The 19386-nt window shown below is 40.6% G+C and overlaps 1 protein-coding gene across 1 annotated transcript in view; it reads right to left on the bottom strand.

The window, feature by feature from the left end:
* Positions 1-11584: 11584 nt before the first annotated feature.
* ahdc1 (AT-hook DNA binding motif containing 1) overlaps positions 11585-19386 on the bottom strand; it is a 187876-nt gene continuing 180074 nt past the window's right edge. Inside the window, exon 7 of the mRNA XM_087976686.1 lies at positions 11585-19366. The gene's annotated coding sequence lies outside the window, so the exon portion shown is untranslated. The remainder of the gene's footprint in view (positions 19367-19386) is intronic.

The following is a 19386-nucleotide window of genomic DNA, read 5'->3' as shown; positions in this document are numbered from 1 at the left end:
ATACAGAGGTATAGCACAGAAACAGACCCTTCAGTCCAACCTGTCCATGCCAACCAGATATCCCAACCCAATCTAGTCCCATCTGCCAACACCCAGCCCATATCCCTCCAAACCCTTCCTATTCATATACCCATCCAGACGCCTTTTAAATGTTGCAATTGTACTAGCCTCCACGACTTCCTCTGGCAACCCTTACACGCACCCTCTGCATAAAAAATTGCCCCTTAGGTCTCTTTTATATCTTTCCTCTCTCACTCTAAATCTATGCCCCCAAGTTCTGGACTCCCTCACCTCAGGGAAAAGATCTTGTCTATTTACCCTATCCATGCCCCTCATGATTTTATAATCATCTATAAGGTCACCTCTCAGCCTCTGAGGCTCCAGGGAAAACAGCCCCAGCCTATTCAACCTCTACCTATAGATCAAATCCTCCAATCCTGGCAACATCCTTGTAAATCTTTTCTGAACCCTATCAAGTTTCACAACATCTTTCCGATAGGAAGGAGACCAGAATTGCACATGATAAAAGGGAGAGGGGTAAGGAATTCTTTAGTTTGAGCTTAGATTAGATTAAATTCCCTACAGTATGGAAACAAGCCCTTCGGACTAACAAGTCCACACTGACCCTCCAAAGAGTAACCCACCCAGACCAATTCCCCTACCCCCTAAATTTACCCCGACTAATGCACCTATCACTATGGGCAATTTAGCATGGTCAATTCACCTGACCTCACGTTTTTGGATTGTGGGAGAAACTGGAGCACCTGGAGGAAACCCACACAGACACAGGGAGAATGCGCAAACTCCACACAGACAGTCGCCCAAGACAGGAATCGAACCCAGTTTCCTGGTGCTGTGAGGCAGCAGTGCTAACCACTGAGCCATCATGCCACCCTACCAATACTAACCAAAATAGATTAGATTCCCTACAGTGTGGAAACAGGCCCTTCCGCCCAACCAGTCCACACCGACACTCCGAAGAGTAACCCACCCAGACCCATTTCCCTCTGCCTAATGCACCTAATACTATGGGCAAGTGCACCTTTGGGCACCTAAGCACTACGAGCCACCATGCCACCCCGAGTTCTTGGGAAAGAATGAGTTGGAGGTGATAGGTAACGTTGACACAGGGATGATGAAACAAATATGGAATAATGAACTGGTAAAATAACCCATACATGATAGATATTCTTTGCAAAAAGGTGGACACTCAAACACTATAAAGCTATTGTTTCATGACCCAATGGTCCCACCAACGGACAAAAAGCATCAATAGCAATGGGGAGACAGTGTTCTCTTCAGCTAATTTCTAAATATAGATAATGGATAATAAAACAAAGGCATAACACCGTAGAAATAGATACCTGCTTCTCAACTCCTAGTAAGAGGGGGATTGTGTTGGTAAATGGATGACCAAAGGCAATCAGCCTGTGCAATATGAAGTTTCAATCACCTATTAAATCATTGAAAGTACAGAGAACAGAAGAAATATTTATATACTATAATCAATTAATAACAATTTTAAACACCAAACAGCAATGATTTTAACTCAGACTATACTTAACATTTGTTAAATGTTTCAAGACAAAAGCAATTTTGAAGGCACAATATAAATGTTAGTTGTTGTTTTAAATTTTCTTTTATGATATTGTATATCTTTCATTTTATGATTTAAAAGAATTTTCTAATATTAAAACCATTCTATTGCAATAAAATGTTACTTGGCATATATTTAGTGTAATCATTTAAAGTGCCTCCAATGTAATATGTTGCTTGCAGAATTGCATTTTGTTCCTATAAGAAATTTTGTGTTAATTCACATGATCCTCAATTCAGTGTTTGTAAGATATTCACAGAGCATAAGGTCAACATTTAATCATTCATGTTTTCTCATAATGCAATACACATGATAAAACATATGGTAAACACTGTAAAAATGTACCTAACGTAATGACTCCTACAGTTGATCCATTTCATTAAATTCCTAATCAGAAAATTCAAAAAACTGTGATTCTTCTTGAAAATGTCAAACAATTCTTCTGCACTTAAACTCTCTAACCTCATGTAGATTTATAAGTCAACTTATTGATTCTGACATGAATGCTTTAACCTGAATTTGTTCCTTGTTCTTAACTCCAGCAACTGTTCAACCTTCAATTAAAAATAAATTTGGTTTCACTGAGGTTCACGCTGTATAGTTGTTACATTTGCTTCACATCACTAATTGCTATTAAGGTGTGCTCAGTGTTATACCATGTGAAGATGCTTTGCCCTGATGATATTGTGCAAAGTAGGCTACATAGAGATTTCACCTGTTGATCAATCACCCCCCTCACCAAGACCTGCTTTCTTGGTCCCGACTAGCCCATACCCTTCACCTTTCTGCAGTAATGTTTCCATTCCCTGGTCAATGGTTACCACTGCTTCCAGTGGCACTGTTCTAGATGAACAGCCGCCTCTGATTGGTTAGCAGTTCTTGAAAGTGAGGTATCTTGCCTCAGGATGGGAAAGGTTTATGGGGTGAGAAGTTACTACAACCTTGGGCAACTGATTGGTCCTTAGTCCCATTTCAAAGTCACAGTTTCCCACTCCCAGATAGTTGTCTCATGTTTCAGCTTTGTCTCCATTTAAAAACTAATTTGAGGTTTGGATCAGAGTGGTGCTGGAAAAGCACAGCAAGTCAGGCAGAGTCCGAGGAGCAGGAAAATCGACATTTCGGGCAAAAGCCCTTCATCAGGAATAGAGACAGGAAGCTTCCAGGTACCAGTCCAAGATATAAAAAGGGGTTTCAGTTTTTGGAGATGGCACTGAAAGTGCAAATTCATAGTCAGGACGCTGTCAGATTACATTACATTACATTATTACATTACATTGCAGTGTGGAAACAGGCCCTTCGGCCCAACAAGTCCACACCGACCCGCCGAAGCGTGGTGCCTACATTTACCCCTTACCGAACACTACGGGCAATTTAACATGGGCAATTCACCTGACCTGCACATCTTTGGACTGTGGGAGGAAACCGGAGCACCCGGACGAAACCCACGCAGACACGGGGAGAATGTGCAAACTCCACACAGTCAGCCGCCTGAGTCGGGAATTGAACCCTGGTCTCTGGCGCTGTGAGACAGCAGTGCTAACCACTGTGCCACCGTGCCGCCCACTGTCATTATGGAACACTTTGAATTAACACAATAAAGGTGTGTTCTAGTGATGAAAGTAATGTCACTATCTGCTGTGCAATTGCTGAAATTAATAGTTGACAAGAGGGGGGATCCAAGATGGCGGCGTCTGAGTCTATAGTGCTCCTCCCAAGACCTGGGAAAAGTGGGCCACCCACCTCCACCACACTCACCAAATCATTTAAAATAGTTTTTACTTAATGTAATTAGTGACTCAGTACTAAATTTAAACCGTCTAGTCTCCTGTAAAAATGACTAGGGGGAAAGGAGCCCGCAGTTCTCAGCAGGCAGGAACCCCTCCACCACCCTCTCCAGCTGTAGCAGAGGCATCCACCGCCACCCCGGGGGACTTACCTACGATGGCGAGCCTCGTGGAAATAATCTCCAAACTCAATGCGAAGATCGATACCTTCAGCAAAGTATCCCGGAGCCCATGGGACTCACTCTCAGTCGCACTACAAAAGCACGGCTGAGACATCAAAGAAATTGAGCGCCAAGTTGGAGGGGCGGAGCTTAAGGCCACGACCTCCGAGGTCATAGCAGAGTCGGCCATGGTTCGGGTCCGGACTCTCGAACAGCGAGTCCGAACCTTAGAGAATCACATTGACAACCTCAAGAATAGAGGTCGTCGAAAAAATATTCGTTTGCTGGGCCTTCCCGAACGGGAAGAGGAAGGCCAACTTACAGCGTTTCTCGAGCAGTGGCTTCCACAGCTGTTAAATCTGGAGGCTGGATCAGGCCAGGTAAGGGTGGAATGGGCCTACTGGGTTGCAGTGCATGGACCTGGCTCGAACCAGCGCCCCCGCCTGGTCCTGTTCCGGCTGCAGGGCTACAAGGAGAGGCAGATGCTCTTGGAAGCTTCCAGAAATCTTGGGAAAGATCCCCAAGCCATGATTTGCAAAGGATCCAAGATTATGTTATTTCAGGACTTTTCCCCAGCTTTGGTCCGAAAGAGGAACGCGTTTGATGAAGCGAAGTATTTAAGGGGCTTAAACATTCAATACTCCTTGTGCTACCCAGCTACACTATGCTTCAGCCATGAAGGGTCCGTGTATAACTTCGGATCACTGGAGAAGGCCAAGGAATTTTTGGACTCTCTTAGATAAATTATAAGAGTTAATTGATGTTGTTTTTCCTCCCCCCCCCCCCCCCCCTACCCCCGGCTTACCCCCTTTTTTTTCCTTTCATTACCTTACTGTTTAATATTATCTCTGGGGGGTGGGAAGAAGGGTTTATTTATTTATTCTTTGCTTAGCGATTTTCTTCCCTTTTTTTATATGTATATAAGCCAGGGGGTCTAGTTAATGTAGATGGGGGGATGGTGGTTACCTTATCCTATTTTATCTTTGTCCTTAGGAGTGGGGTTGTTTTGCCCTGTTATTTTGTATTAGTATATTTAATTATTATTTGCTGAGACTGTAAATTTATAGTCATATATGTTCATATATGGTATTAATATTACCAAATATATCCAGGTGTTGGTGTGGGTGGGGGATGGGGGGAGTAGGGTACTCATTGTTAGTTCTAGCTCAGTAGTATACTTGAATTTTCTTTATCCTATCATGGGGTGCCTGGGTCAAGGGTGGGGCACTGGTTGGGAGCGGTTATGATGGGTTTTTTTATTTAGGATCTGAATGTATTAAAGAGCCTTTATTTTTGTGAATTTTATATGCTCTATGCTCGGGATGTTTTGGATAGGGTTTCTTCTCCCGGGGCGTCTTGGACTTGCCCGGTGATTATGGGTGATCGGTCGATTAAATGGTGCGCCTGGAATATCATGGGGAGTAATTCATCAATCAAAAGGAGGAGAATATTATCAAACCTCAAGAAAGAAAGGATCGATATAACTCTCCTATAGGAGACACATTTATTGGATAAAGAACACCTGAAATTACAACAGGGAAGAGATTATTTTCCACTCTCTCTTTCTGTGCAAGGAAAAACATTTTGGCAAACTGGGTGGCTGATGGCCCTCATGGACTTTCGAGTTGGCACAGAATAATTATGGAATATACTCCCCCTGACCTCCTTACAAATATGATGCACCAGGAGAAAAACCGAATTACTCCATAAATATGGCAGCCCTTCTTGAATTACACAAATACAGATATCTCGGTCATCCTAACAAGGAACTTTATTTAATTGAGAGGGTGAACCTGGCTGGTCCGGGGCCCCTTAGGAGAGGAATCCCATACGAATACGGGTTTTGTTGTGACCTGATGTTAACACATTCCAAGCATGTATATTACCACTCAATTTCTGTGTTATCCGTTGGGTTTTTTTTTCTCTTGAATAATGTAAGAGTTTTAATCATACACTCTGGTTAGTTGTAGGTTAGATGGGTAGGGTTAGTTGAGTTTTGTTTTTTTTTCTCTTGGTATTTCTTTTTTTTCTTGTTTGATAGAATTTGGTTATTATTTATTTAAGATTTAACTGTATATCAATGTTTATACTTGGGTTTTTTTTAGTTTTCTTTTGTAAACTTGTAAAAATGTTAAATTTTCAATAAAAATATCTATTAAAAAAAAGTTAACAAGAGAGTTAGTGACATTAATTGCATACCACGGCCTGAGACTTTGCTGTGATAACACTTGCAGAACTCTCAACATGCCACTGAGACTGACAGGAATGTTTGGAACTCCGTACATACACGTGGAAATGGGTGTCAGTAATTCTGTGCTTCTCTAATGAAGAGCACTATTGAGGTCCCTTGTTCTGGACTGCAATTCTGAAGCAATCAGTAAAATTTACTGTAAAAACCTTCAAAAAGTCACTTTCAAGAATGAGATCTAACTGAATTTGATGCACCAACTCCACAATCATTGTTGAGTAGCCTTCCTGGTCCTGCAAACTATATCAAATGTTTCAATTATAATGCCATTTTAATAATCTATTTTGCAATCAGAAAGCCAATCAAAAAAAAATATTAAATAAATTTAAATTCCTGGTTTGCTGTCTGAAATATGAATGGCTATGTCGTCAGCTTTCTGATTTAACAGCTTCTAGGTACTGGATGATCCTCTTCACTTGCTGCTAGATTCAAATAGCTTTCAGGAGAGGGAAAATTCCACCTCAAAGATGACCCATTCCTTGAGGAGAGTGTAACTTCTTTGCTGCTGATTACACCCACAGAAATAGACATTCACTATCACGTGACATGTCCTCAGTGCAGAAAGAACAGTAGATATGGAAACAGTCAGGTGTCAGTTCCTGTGATATTGGTCACCATAGCTTTAATTTTGCTGCTATTGTGTTGTGTGCTATATACATCCGAGAAGGAATTCTTCAAAACATCTGTGACCATTTTTATAATTAACAAGCAGCAATCCAGCTGTGACCTTATTTCAGAGTCATGTTCAATTTCTGGTCTTAACAGGGCAATTTTACACTTGTAATTGTGTAGTTTGAACATTGATGGTAACAATTAGGTTACCAAGGCAGCACAAGGAAACAGAATTTTGTACTTCAGTGTGTTGTGCAACAGTTAGTTATGATAGAGGTTTGCACAATCATTTCTCCTTCTGGTGAATCTTGATTTTTTTTTGCTACCGCACAAATAGAGGTGTCAAAATAACCAACAGGGATTTAGGATAGAAAATAATACCATCTTGAGCAAGCTTTTGTGTATTTCATAATCTACCACCACCATTGTTCCTGAAAACTAATCATTGGCCCTTCATATTTGCAGATCTCTCTATCCTGTGCTATTCTTGCAGTATCAATAAATTCCTTTCATTTTAAACTTACTTAACCTTGATATTCTTTTCCCTGGAAATCTTCCCCCTTAAAATGTGGCCCAAACTAGGTTTTCTACTTGAGTCTAACAAATGTAATTGTTCATTCACTTGCCTTAACCCCATCATCTGTCCAGCTGATTCTTTCCATCCTTCTCAGCCCCACATTTCGAAGATATCTTGTAACTGTCTCTTCACACACATAGCTTCCTGAAGAAGGGCACATGCCCGAAACGTCGATTCTCCTGCTCCTTGGATGCTGCCTGACCTGCTGCGCTTTTCCAGCAACACATTTTCAGCTCTGATCTCCAGCATCTGCAGTCCTCACTTTCTTCACATACATACGCACGTATCATGTTAAATCATCGGGGAAACAATGACCTAATGGTATTATTGATAGGCTATTAATCCAGAAACTCAGCTAAAGTTCTGGGGACCTGGTTTTGAATCCTGCCATGAAGAATCTGGAATTAAAAATCTACTGATGACTATGAAAAACATTGTTGAAAAAAACCCAGCTGGTTCACTGATGTCCTACAGAGAAGGAAATCTGCCATCCTGATCAGGTCTAAATGTTACTCCAAACCCACAGCAATGTGGTTTGACTCTCCAGTGCCCTCTGAAATGGCCAAGCAAGCCACTTGGTTTAAAGGTAACAAGAGATGGGCAATAAATGTTGGCCAACCAGCAACGCTCGCAGGTGAGTTTTTAAAACTAACTTTGTAAGATGACTGGCTACCTGTCTATAGACAAAGCCCCAAAAATGAAAATAAAAAGAGATTAGAGCAGCCAAAACATGGAAGCTTGAGGATAAAGTCTCAATGTGGTTAACCAAGTGCCTGTTCTGGTGTTCAATCTCCAGCAAAAACAACAAACACAATGAAATGAATCGATAACCATGCGAGGCAAACAGAAGCTGGGATGGAGAGATTGGGAGCGAACTAAATGGAGAGGAATATTCATCATTATGTGGGTATTTTCCAACAGCAAACCACATAAGCAACCTAAGCTAGCAATGAACTGTCAATCCTCATTTTTGTCAGAGGTTGCCTTTAGCCATGAGAGATGAGAACTGATAGGAAGATTAACTTGAGGGTCAATCCACCTTGTCCAAAAATCAAAATATCATAAAATATTTATTCTAATTTTGGAATCCCATGCCAGTTGGATTTTTTTAGAATGGATTTCTGTAAACCATAATATACTATTTGAGGAATCTATAAAAAAATGTGCTTTTTTTGCAACATATTTCATGCTCCAATTACTTTAGCTGCTTTCACTTCATATTTGTGTTTCATTAGAGTACAGTAATAATGAGTTCAAGCATTTTATTAACTAGTGGACAATGAAATTCCATAGCAGCTGGCTGGTTTGGGAGTAGCTGACGTGTATTTTTTCTGGCAATATATTCAGTTTATCACGAAGCTACAGAAGAAGCTGTTGAAATGATTTTCAATATTTGCAAATTCATTTTGTTTTGTCCCAGTAAGTAAAACAATGCTGCAGAATATTTTGCCACAAGATGTCGGCAGTTTAGACAGTAAATGCTGCACTGCAGATAATTAGGGCATTGAAATTTGGTTAAACAAATTAAAATTTGACTCTAGTACTTTTTAATTCTTGAAGTCATCAATCCTGAAAATGCTTCACATTGTGATGAAGAACAAATTTCACAGTCTTTAATACTTGCAATCAAACCAAAAAATTGGCATTAATTTTGATCATCTATTGTTTCTACTGCTATTGAATTTCTTGCATAATTTTTGTTTAATGTTGTGTGCTGATTGCACCACGAGGGACTGGCTTGGAAGAAATATTAATCTGTAATTTTGCACCACTGTTTAATGTGACTCATGTTTTCGATTCCTTTATGCCTCAACACATTGTGTTGCATGAAGTCAACCATTCCACTGGAGCAGAATATGACTGCATTAACACAAGATGAACTGTAAAGCTTCTTCATGTCATAGAGTCATGCAGTATAGAAACAGGCCCTTCAACGCACCATTTCTATGCCAACCAACAAATGCCAAACAACATTAATCCCATTTATCTGCACTTGCTCCATAGCCTACTATGCTCAGGCATTTGAAATATTCATCCAGATGCTTCTTATAGAGTCATGGGGCTGTGCAGCATGGAAACAGACCCTTCAGTCCAACTTGTTCATGCTGACCAGATATCCTAAATCAATTTAGTCCCATTTGCCAGCATTTAGTTTAGTCCATATTCCTCTAAGCCTTTCTTATTTATGTATATCGGAGGAAGTGCTGGACATCTTAAAATGCATAAAGGTGGATAAATCCCCAGGACCTGATCAGATATATCCTAGAACTTTGTGGGAAGCTGGGAAGTGATTGTTGGGCCCTTTGTCGAGATATTTGTATCATCAATAGCCACAGGTGAGGTGCCAAGACTGGAGGGTGGCTAATGCATTGCCATTATTTAAGAAAAATGGTAAGGAAAAGCAAGGAACTATAGACTGGTGAGCATGGGTCAGTGGTGGGGAAGTTGTTGTAGCGGATTCTCAGGGACAGGATTTACATGTATTTGGAAAGGCAAGGACTGATTAGGGATAGCCAACATGGGGGGAAATCAAGTCTAACTTGATTGAGATGTTTTTGAAGAAGTGATAAAGAAGATTGATGAAGGCAGAATGGTGGACATCATCCATTTCGACTTCAGTAAGGTGTTCGACAAGGTTTCGGATGTAGACTGGTTAGCGAGATTAGATCACATAGGATCCAGGGAAAGCTAGCCATTTTGACTAGCTTGAAGGAAGGAGACAGGAGATGCAAGAATGCTTTTCAGACGAGAGGTCTGTGACCAGTGTTGTGCAGCAAGGATCAGTGCTTGGTCCACTGCTTTTTGTCATTTATAGAAATGATTTGGATATGAACATAGGAGGTATAGTTCGTAAGTTTGCAGATGACACCAGAATTGGAGGTGTATTGGACAGCGAAGAAGGTTACCTCAGAGCACAATGGGATCTTGATCTGATGGGCCAATGGGCTGAGGAGTGGCAGATGGAGTTCCATTTAAATAAATGTGAGGTGTTACACTTTGGAAAGGCAAATCAGAGCAGGACTGATACCCTTAATGGTAAGGTCCTGGGTAATGCTGCCAAACAAAGAGTGCAGATTCACTAGATCACAAAAAAGTTTTTAAGATGAAATTTGAGCTCATCCTTCTGTATCTTCCCAATCCAGCTTTTAGAATTCATAAATGAGCTGAACCATTGGTAATCTACCTCAGTTTCTGATCACTCACTGTGTAAAGAAATATTGTGTTGTTTATTCCACATTCATCCTTCAGAGGGTGAAGATGTACTTGCTTGTCCTATCTCTTTAGAATTCCTCATAGTTGACTTCACACTGTGCAAATTTATGTGTCACAATGATAGAAAATGCAGATTATTAATAGTTAACTTCCATTGACTAATTCAAAAGTCATGGACTTTGAGAGGAAATAATTATAAATGAGATGGGACACATTAAAATTGCCCTTAAAATTTCCTGACCTGAAAATAGGCAATCTCAACAGGAATCTACAAAGAAATATTTAAATACCATAGCTGAATAAAAAATAATGTGCAAGAGTTTGGGGAAATTGGCCCAGGTAATGATGCTTGTTTGATGAGCCAGTGTAAGCACGATGGGCTGAATGTCCTCCTTTTATGCTGTAATCCTTCCTGTAAAGGTTATCTAAGGTTAATTACCTGCACATTAAAAGTGATCTTCTGGAATGCATAGCCCAGAATAAGACGTTCAAATGTCTCTGGGATGCGAAATTCAACAAGTATATTTTTGAAATATAAAAAATAATAAATCTCAAACTCAGTGTACATATGGGAGGATTCACATCCTCAATCATCACCTCCCACCAAAAACTATATCAAAGTAGAACAGGGAACTCAGACAATAGACCATTGAGATTTAGTTAAAAATGGATTATCCACATTGTGGGCCAGTATTCACATGTAAAACAATTCCCCACCTGATAGAAGACATGATTAATATTTGTGGCATTTGCCACAGAAGACAGTAACATCAAGGACATTTTTGTAAATCTCCATCTAAATGTCGTGCCCACTTTTCCATTGAGAGAAAACCAACTGCAGAGTTATTTCAAAATGTGGAGATCTGCTCCAACATGTACACCCAGAACAACTAAACCAGTTCAGGAACACAACACCCCACTAGAACCTCAAGACCAACACCAAAACATGTCACTCCTTCAGCTGGAAACTATTTGCTGCTCAATTCCAACTCCCCTAACCCAGTACCTTGCTCTGATTGCTTGTATGTGTGCATGTTGTGGGAGTCAGGGGAGGTGTCACCTTTTCTACAATACTTTACAATGAGCAAACTTCCAATAAAACTAACTGTGTAATTGTGGTTACCTCCAGAAGTCTCTTTCTTCATTGTCCTAATTCTTGTCCAAGTGCAGATTGAATCAGTTTAAAATCTATTGCACCAACCTCAAGAGTGGAGAGGGAGGAGTTTCTTTACCACGCCAGACAAAAATAAAATGTTTTTGACTGGAAGATTTCTGGCTTATTGAACTGTGCTTTCAACTGTTCTCTCTGCTATTAGAAAGCCTCATTGTTCTTTGTTATATTGCATCTAAGAGTTGGACACCTTAATTTACCACAAGTAACATCATATATAATTACACAGAAACAGTCGGCCCAATTTTAATTCTTAAGTGAACGAGTTTCAGTGACTGAGATACAATTGGATCCATGCCAAACATTGATTTTGAACACAAGAAATCACAAGTTAATCCAACATGCTACTTGCTTTGATGATTCCCACCTGGAATTTAGGTTCACAGTTCTCTGAAAGTGGAGTTCCAGGTAGACAGGGCAATGAAGAAGGCTTTTGGCACGCTGGTCTTCATCAGTCAGGGCACTGAGTATAGAAGCTGGCAAGTAATGTTGCAGTTGTACAGGACATTGGTGAGGTCGCACTTGGAGTATTGTGTTCAGTTTTATCACTCTGCTATAGGAAGGATGGTATTAAACTGGAATGAGTGCATTAAAAATTTACAAGGATGTTGCCAGGACTCAATGTCTGAGTTACAGGGAGAGGTTGGACAAGCGAGAACATTTTCCTTTCTGAGGGGGGGACCGTGTCGAGGTATATAATATCATGAGAGGAATGGATAGGTTAAATGCACTCAGTCTTTTTCCCAGGGTTGGAGGATCGAGGATTAGAGGGCATATCCTTAAGGAAATAATAAAAGGGAGCCTGAAAGGCAATTTTTTTAAACACAGAGGGTGGTTCTTATATGGAATGAGCTGCAGCGGAAATGGTTGAAGTGGGTACATTAATATTTAAAGGCATTTGGACAAATACATGGATAAGAAAGGATTAGAAGGATATAGGCCAAGTGCAGGGAAATGGGGTTAGTGTGGATGGGCATTTTGGTCGGCATGGACCAGTTTGGGCTAAAGGACCTGTCTCCATGCTGTCGGACTCTGACTCTCACAGTTTAGAGGCATGGTGGGGTAGAACTTGAATTTGTCTAGAAGTGTACGTGATGATGGGTTGGTCGCTTGTTCAATACTTTTTCCAATTTTTAGTCACATTTAGATAAAGTAAAAGTCCAACGTGGAGAACAAGATAACTATGATTTGGGTTCTAATTTTATTCCATTCATAAAGTACATGTGAATTTATTGTAATTTTCCAAATGCAAATTGTTGGTATTAAATTGTACTTGCCAAGGTACAATTCTAAGCTTTCACTGTAAGATCTTAGTTGATTAGTAAATGCACAGTTTGCAGCACCCTCCTCCCTCTCCCCAGCCAACTGTAAAGGTGTTACATTGATGTTAATGCTGTGCTTCCCAATCACAAAAATGATACTGATCTCAGGCAGAGCCCTGTCCACAGACCCAATACCACCTCCTTCCCTTCTGACCAATTTGTACTCTTGCTCTTTAGCCAGGCTTGTGCTTTTGACTAAATGCCTCCTTGGACACCCCTCACTCTTCTCAAAGTTCATACCTTTATATTTTAAGCAGTTCATTTATTTCTTCCAAAACGATCCATGCAGATGCTAACATTACTACGTCCCAAAGATTTCACCCTCCTGCTCTTGTCTTTACCTGTTATTTCATTCCCATCTCCCACACTGCTTTCATCAAACTCACTCCTTTCATGAAGCCAATCTCCTGCTCACTTTGTCCTCTCCCCATCAATTGTTGACTGTTCAATTCACTTCCTGGATTCCATTGCTAAATGTTAGTGTCAATGGTCCCACTGAAAACTCCATCCATTTCACCAGTCACAAGTAAAAATTAGACCAAACTTTGAATTCCACATCTTGAGGCTTATTTCCAGCTCTGAAGCATTGCTCTGCTACTGAAATTCTTTTCAAAGCATTATTCACCCAAGACACAACTATCCCAATATTCTCTATCACAGGCCTTCCTAGCTCTCACTTCAGAAATTCCAAAACTGCCCATATTCTCATGATCCTATCCTGTTGATCTATAGTGGTTCCTGTTCCAATTGCATTTGAAATTTGAAATTTTTGCCCACAGTCATGTGGGGCTTCAGAAATGATTTGCAAGGATGTTGCCAGGGTTGGAGGATTTAAGCTGAATAGGCTTGGGCTGTTTTCCCTGGAATGTTGGAGGCTGAGGGGTGTCTTTATAGAGGTTTATAAAATCATAAGGGGCATGGATAGGGGAGTCTTTTCCCAAGGATAGGGGAGTCCAAAACTACTGGTCATAAGTTTAAGGTGAGAAGGGAAAGATTTGAAATGGACCTAATGGGCAACTTTTTCACACCAAGGGTGGTGTGTGTGTGTGGAATGAGCTGCTGGAGGAAGTTGTGGAGGCTGGTACAATTACCACATTTTAAAAGACATCTGGATGGGTATTTGAATAGAAAGGGTTTAGAGGGATATGGGCCAAATGCTGGCAAATGGGACCACATAAATTTAGAATATCTGGTCGGCATGAACAAGTTGGACCAGAGGGTCTGTTTCTGTGCTGTACAGCTCTATGACTCTGACTTATTTTCTCGAGTTTCTCCTCTTCTCCCCTGACAGATGTTGCTTCTTCCTTGGAATATAAGTTCAAACCAATTCAATTATTTTTCTGCCAACCCATCCGAATGACCATTAAACAGCTCGGAAAAAATGTATGTGGGGATTAACAATGTCAAACGTCACATGACACCAGGTTATAGTCCAACAGGTTTATTTGAAATCACAAGCTTTCGGAGCGCTGCCCCTTCATCAGGTGAAGTGGAGGGAAATGTTTCCTTCCCTCAAGGACATTAGTGAACCAGATGGGCTTTCCTGATAATCTGCAATAATTTTGCGGTCATCAACAGACTCATCAAATTCCACCATGGCAGAATTTGAACCCAGGTTCCTAGGACGTTACCGGGTCCCTGGATTAACAGTCCAGCAATAAGCCCACTAGGCCAAGATGTCCTTGTCAATCCAGCTGCAATGAATACACTGGGTATTGAACTGAATAAATTAATTCATCATAGGTAAAGTTATAATCATTCCAGATGATAATAGGGCTGCTCTCTTATTGGACAGAGAGATGACGGGTGGTGGTTTAACCTGAGGGTAACTATGCCTCAGGCAAGGGGAAAGATTGAGAACGTGGGACTTTCATGATGCCCTCAGTCAGTGTGAGATGTTGTCTGTAAAAGGAGGGCCACTACAGAAACACTGAATAGTAAAGTCTTGTATGAAGCTCATGGAACTTTGCAGTTTCAACTCTACTGGATTGGACTAGTGAAACTGAACACTCTTGCATGTACCAGCCTGTGATTGAGTGTTGCTGTGCTGTGAAGGTCACAGTCAAAGAACTATTCTCTAGTTACCCTGTGTGGTAGGTAAAGACCCACTCTCAATTCAAGCGCTGCAAAAATAATCAAAATGATATAACAGATTTAATTTCAAATTTGCAAGTATATCTACCTAAAGTTCAATTTTAATTATTGTTGTATAACTATGTAGATAATGTAATTTAAACTTAGAACCCAAACCATGGTAAGTGTGAAATTTTGTATGAGTATACATAAGACTAGAAATTAGGCCATTTGGCCCATCGAATCTGCTCTGCCATTCGATCATTGCTGATAGGTTTTTCAACCCCATTTGTGGTTAGTTGTGAGTTAGCTTCCAGCTATCTGACTCAATATAAATGTAGGCTTACATGTAGAAAACCACATGACATCAGTTATCTGTCTTAACTGTTTGTGGACAGTTGATAATCTCATTAAGATATTTGAATGTAGTTGTATTTTATGCTCCAAATTCCAAAAAAGTTACATGTTTATTGCCAGGATTACTTGGATAATAATACAATTCTGAATTTTGGCAATTGAACCTTCCATAAATGTGTAACTATCATTTTCCACAATGTCATCTTGAGTTATTGGAATCCTACATACAAAGACCACAACGAATAACTGGGTTTGATGGAACAAGGAACAAAGTTAACTAAAATATGATAGAACTGCAGAATTAGGTAGAAGTGTGTAAGGATGAATCTGTTTGTTTGGATTGAGAATAAATAGAATGCACTGCTTGAGAATGTTAATAAGTTCACAAGATATAGGAGCAGAATTATGCCATTCGGCCCATCAAGTCTGCTCCACCATTCGATCATGGCCGATATGCTCCTCATCCCCATTTTCCTGCCTTCTCCCCATATCCGTTCAATCCATCACCAATTAAAAATGTCTAACTCCTCCTTAAATTTACTCACTGTCCCAGCTTCCACTGCACTTTGTGAGTAGCAAATTCCACCGACTCACAATCCTTTGGGAGAAGTAGTTTCTCAACTCTGTTTTAAATTTGCTACCTCTTATCCTCAGACTATGACCTCTCAAACGTGGAGGTAGGTTCAACTGAGACATTAAACACTGAGTTAGACAGTTGCTTGAAAAGGAACAATGTGCAAAAATTGGCAGGAAGTGATTTGCTTTCCCAGTCAGGAATGATGGGTTGAATGGCCTCCTCTTTCACTGCAACAATTCTGTGATTAAAAAACCTGCAACTGAGAGCTTTAATTGTGAACATAATTTGAAATTTATTTTGCAACATTAATTTGTCAGTCTTAGATTGTGTGACTTTGCTGATCAATGCAGGGTGTGTGCCCAAAGGTTCAGAGAATACTTTCACTGGGTTGAAGGGTGTTTGGAACATGTGCTGCAGGAGCAGCACACTCTGTTTTGATGATAGCTAATGTTCCAGACTAACGTTTAACAACTATCACAAAGAGCATTTAGCTCTCAATTTAAGGATAAGTGCCAAATGCAGGTAAATGGGACAAGATGTATTTAGAATATCTGGTTGGTATGTAAGGCTCTGTTTCCATGCTGTACATCTCTCTGACTCTTAAATGCCTGAGCTTCACTTTTTAGTAGATGCTGGAACTGAGATGTTACAATGTCAAACAGGAAATCGCTGGAGATTATTCAGTGCATAGAAATTGGATTTTGAAAAGATTTGGGCACAGGAAACATTTACAAACATCACTGGTGAGGCTAGCGTTTACTACGCATTCCTAATTACAACCACATAGGGGGTCTGAAGCCACATGTAGGCCAGACCAGGTTAGGGACATTAATGAATCGGGGGATGTTTTTCACAATTGGCTGTGGTTCCTTTGGGCAAGCTTTTCATTCCAGACTTTTCTTGAGTTGAAATTTCACCACCTGCCTTGTTGGGATTTGAACTCTGTGCCCAGAATGTTAATCTTGGCTTCTGGATTATTCAGTCAATGGTATTATCCCCTTCTATGTGGAATTAATGACTGGTCAGCCAATTTGTTAACCCTTTATTAATGAAGTTACAATGAAGTTTCCATTTGGTTTTCATGCTGATCATTTTCTCATTTCGAGCACTTTGACCTAAGAGAGCCATCACAATGACAAATTCCAGAATGGCCTCAGTGCAATAGCCAGAATTTCACCAAACTCACAAAGGCCGCTTGGCTAAGTTGAGAAACAAAAAAATGAATAAAAGTTTGGAGTCACATTTCTGGTCAATTTGGACTACAGCAAGAAAAAAGTATGTGGAGTGACTTGATCGAGAAAAACGCCTCTTGCTTTTATATCATACATAGACCATTCCTGATGATGGGCTTTCCCTTGAAATGTCGATTCTCCTGCTCCTCGGAAGCTGCCTGACCTGCGTTGCTTTTCCATCACTACACTCTCAACATAGATCATTGAACGGTGGTACAGCACATTACAGGCCCTTTGGCCCTCGATGTTGTGCCAACCTTTCATCCTACTCTAAGATCAGACTAAACAACATATCCTTCATTTTATTATCATTCATGTGCCTATCCAAGAGTCGCTTAAATATCCTTAATGTATCTGTCTCTACTACCACAGGTGACAGAGCATTCCACACACCCACCACTCTCTGCTTAAAGAACCTACCTTTGACATCTCCCCTAAACCTTCCTCCAATAACCTTAAAATTATGCCCCCTCATGATAGACTGGATAGCAAGGAAATGGCTATCAAGCCATCTCTCATCTTTCTTCATTCCAATGAGAAAAGCCCTAGCTCCCTCAACCTTTTTAAGACATGCCCTCCAGTCCAGGCAGCATCCTGGTAAATCTCCTCTGCACCTTGTCTAAAGCTTCCACCTCCTTCCTATAATGAGGCGACCAGAACTGAACACAATATTCCAATATTCTTGGTCTACCTAGGGCTGTACAGAGCTGCAGCATTAGCTTGTGGCTCTTAAACCCAATCCCCCTGCTAATGAAAGCCATACACCATACACCTTCTTAACAACCCATCAATTTGGGTGGCAACTTTGAGGAAGCTATGGATGTGGGTCCCAAGATCCCTCTACACTGGCAAGAATCCTGCCTTTAACCCTGTAATCTGCATTCAAATTCAACACTCCAAAATGAATCGCTTCATACTTTTCCAGGTTGAACTCCATCTGCCATTTCTCAGCTCAGCTCTACATCCTGTCAATATCCCATTACAACTTACAACAGCCCTCCAGAGTATCCATAACTCCTCCGATCTTTGTGTCATTTGCAAACTGACTAACCCACCCTTCCAGTTCATCATGCAAGTCATTTATAAAAATCACAAAGAGCAGAGGTCCCAGAACAGATTCCTGCAGAACACCACTGGTCATCCAACTCCAAGTTGAATATTTTCCATCTACTATAACCCTCTGTTTTCTATAGGCCAGCAAATTCTGTATCCAGACAGCCAAGTTTCCCTGTATCCCATGCCTCCTTACTTTCTGAATCAGCCTACCATGGGGAACCTCATCAAATGCCTTGCTAAAATCCAAAACACCACATCCACTGCTCTATCTTCATCACTGTGTTTTGTCACATCCTTTAATAATTATATTAGGTTTGTGAGGCATAACCTACTCATGACAAAGTCATGTTGACGATCTCTAATCAAACTATGGTTATCCAAGTAATCATAGATTCTGTCTCTCAGAATCCTCTACAATAATTTGCCCATCACTGATCTAAGACTGACTGAACTGTAATTCTCAGGATTATCCTTATTCCCTTTCTTGAACAAGGGAATAACATTTGCCACCCTCCAATCATCCTGTACTACTCCAGTAGACAGTGAAGGCATAAAGATCATTGCCAAAGGTGCAGCAATCTCTTCCCTCACTTCCTGTACTAACCTTGGGTATATCCCATCTGGCCCTATAATATACTTTTCCCTATAATCAAATTTGGCAAAATGCTCTATAGTTAATGCTATACTTTTGAAATACAGTTACTGTTTCAAGAAATGATTTGACTACCACCTGATGAAGGAGCGTCGCTCCGAAAGCTAGTGTGCTTCCAATTAAACCTGTTGGACTATAACCTGGTGTTGTGTGATTTTTAACTTTGTTTCAAGAAAGGTGATGGTTAATTTGCAAGAAAGCTCCCGCAATGCGATAATATCTGTATAATCCATTATTTCTAATGTTATTTGTGAGAGATAATTGTGGAGAACTCTCTGAGTGGCTTCAAATAATGCCTGGAAACTTTCACATCCACCTGAGAGAGCAGATGAGACTCAATTTAGTGTCTCATCTGAGAGACAGCACTTCTGGCAGTGCAGCATTCCCTCAGTACTGCGCTGAATATCAGTCTTGATCGTCATGCTCAGGTCCTGAAGCGGGACTTGACGCTATCATGTCCAACATACGGCAAGAGCTGATACACCTGAAAGGTCCTGGGGAATTAGTCTTGGTCACAGTCCAGCCTTTGGCAGGTACTTGAAAGGGAGAAGGCAACAAGACTGAGATCCTGCAGAAAAGGCATATTGGTTGAAGCAGCAGCTGCCCATTGGAGGGATTTGGGAATATTCTGTAATCACATATCAGAGGATGGGGTGCAGGGCTGGTGCTGATCACTGCAACTGAGTTGAGAAAAGCCATGGAAAGATTTGAAATTTTCCTCAAAGATCTCAAAGCTGTAGAGACAAAGGATAGA

This window comes from Chiloscyllium plagiosum, unplaced genomic scaffold (genome assembly GCF_037043375.1).
Source record: "Chiloscyllium plagiosum isolate Xiang-an unplaced genomic scaffold, Cpla_swu_hap1 HiC_scaffold_30, whole genome shotgun sequence".
Classification (NCBI taxonomy): domain Eukaryota; kingdom Metazoa; phylum Chordata; class Chondrichthyes; order Orectolobiformes; family Hemiscylliidae; genus Chiloscyllium; species Chiloscyllium plagiosum.
The sequence above is the reverse complement of the archived record's forward strand: the minus strand, read 5'-3'. Positions and strand labels throughout refer to the sequence as shown.